Source organism: Mercurialis annua, linkage group LG1-X (genome assembly GCF_937616625.2).
Source record: "Mercurialis annua linkage group LG1-X, ddMerAnnu1.2, whole genome shotgun sequence".
Taxonomy (NCBI): domain Eukaryota; kingdom Viridiplantae; phylum Streptophyta; class Magnoliopsida; order Malpighiales; family Euphorbiaceae; genus Mercurialis; species Mercurialis annua.
In genome coordinates, this window is record NC_065570.1 from 32,484,052 (window position 1) to 32,486,551 (window position 2,500).

The following is a 2,500-nucleotide window of genomic DNA, read 5'->3' on the forward strand; positions in this document are numbered from 1 at the left end:
AAGGAATGGGAAACCTTTCTCCTATTACATGAATCCAATTTTCATTTCATCCGGGAAAAGCCATCTTTTTCTCAGCAATGCCTTTGTCATTTGATCCAATAGCGTTCCGTTAGATAGGAACAAATTTGATAAATACTTATAACTCTCGGATAGAGTATTCGAACGGAAAAATCCATTAGATAATGAATTATTGGTTCTAAGCCATCTCTGGCGATGAATCAACAATTCGAAGTGCTTTTCTTGCGTATTCTTGATAAACCAGCGTTTATATATAGATGTAGGAGGATCCGTTTGGGAAGTAAGAAGCCCCTTTGACATCTCTTCATCTGCAAAGAATTCTCGATGTGAAAACACAGAGACAAGGGGCTGATCTTTGAATAGGAAAAAGAGTGGGTCTGCAGGGTCCCAAATGAATTGGCTTATTCGAAAAAAGCCTTGTTCTTTGGAAGATCTATCTCGTATCTGGTACTGCATGGCTCCACTCTGCAAGAACTCCGAATCATTCTCTTGAAGCTCATCCTCTTCATTATAAATGATCCGCTTGCCCCGAAATGCCCTGGCCCAATAGGGAAATCCCAATTCATTGGGCCTTTCGATACAATCAAATAGAAAGCCCCAAGGGCGCCATATTCTAGGAGCCCAAACTATGTGATTGAATAAATCCTCCTCTATCTGTTGCGGGTCGAGGACTTCTTCTCCTTCCCCTTCTTCAAACTCCGATTCATATTTTTCATAGAGAAATCTCTGATCAAGGATAGAACAAGATCCAGTTTGCATCATATCTAAGGGACTTCTTGGTTCGGGCCGAAGAAGCAATGTCACTCGATCATTATCAAACTGACTGCAATCTTTTTCTGTCCGTGAGGATCCCACCAGAGCGCTTTCTACTTCTAATAGGCCATGAACTAGATCAGAATCATTCTCAACAAGTCCATAATAAGTGATCCCATTTTTTTCATCGGGTCCGGGTAGAGACCAAAGGTCTTGAGCAACCGATCCGGCAGAACAACTCAAAAGATAAAGAAGTATCGTTAATTTCTTCATGCTCGCTCTAAGTTCGAAGTACCATTTGTACAAATAAGAATCCCCTTCGTTACATGATTTCTTCTTCATATAGATAGATATAGGATCTATGGGGCAATTACTTAGAAATACATTTTGTGCAACAGCCCGTCCTATCTGATAGAAAAGGATCCCATGATCCTGAACCGATCTTACCTGGGATCGCAAATCCCAAGTTTGTCTATGAAGAGCAGATCGAATTATATTAGTGTCTATAATGGATTTCTTCTGTGTAATACTAATTGATAGGGCCTCATTGGTAAGTGCTACAAGATCTCGTACATTGGAACCCATGGTTATGGACCCGAATCCATTAGTATGGAACATTTTCTTTTCCAAGTAAAATCCCCTAGTATATGAAAGAGTCAAAAAGTGCTTTCGTTGTTGTGGAATAAGAAGCTTTCGTATCTTAATGCATGTATTTAATTTATTCGGAGCTATTAGAGCGGGATCCACTTTTTGGGGAATATGAGTCGAAGCAATAACAAGAATATTTCTAATGGAACATCTTTCACAATCCCTGGAGAGATAGTTCACAAATAGACCGAGGGATAAGTAATTCGACTCATTCACATCCAGATCATGAATGTTTGGAATCCATATTATGCAAGGAGACATTGCTTTTGCTAATTCGAATTGAAGGGTGATATAAAATCGGTCTATTTCCGACATCATATCCATAGTTAGCGCATTCATCCTAGTTAGAAACTCCAGCTCCGTATCAAAGTCACGGTCGATATCGTCACTCACATCAATATCGTCACTCACATCAATATCGTTACTATCATCAATATCGTCACTATCATCAATATCGTCACTATCATCTATAAGAAAATCCTTAGGCTTATTATCCAGGAACTTGTTCAGAAATACTGTAATGAAGGGAAGATAGGAGTTTGTCGCTAGGAATTTGACCAAATAGGATCGTCCAGTTCCTATAGAACCTATCACTAAAATACCCCTAGAGGAGGGTAGGGCTAAGCGGAGCGAAAAGGGTTTTCCATGAGATGGGAAATGAAAACTATTCACCCCACGCGAGGTTTGTGAATAAGTGGTTGTCTGATAATAAGCAAGGAATATCCGTCTTTCTGCTAAACAGGGTGTATTGAACTCATAATTCATTAGATACTTTTTATGAATGTCAACTAAGTATCGTAAATAAATTGCTCCCGGCTCTTCAATCACTTGATAACCAGAGTCATTCTTTGATAAATGATCACTATGAGTTAGACTCAATAGAATTTGATCAATCCTTTTTTCTGTCGTTAAGGTGGAGAACTGAACTAAGAATTCTCTTTCTTTATCATCAATCAAATCACTGTTCGCGACCAAGGATTCTATTTTATCATCAATCCAATCACCGTTCGTGTTTTTTCTTTTTCTTATCAATGAATAAATCTCTTTACTTGTATGACTTAGATGTCTCGTATTTCTCGAA

At 38.7% G+C, this 2,500-nt stretch overlaps 1 pseudogene; it reads right to left on the bottom strand.

The window, feature by feature from the left end:
* LOC126666003 (protein Ycf2-like) overlaps window positions 1–2,500 on the bottom strand; it is a 7,548-nt pseudogene that overhangs the window by 273 nt on the left and 4,775 nt on the right.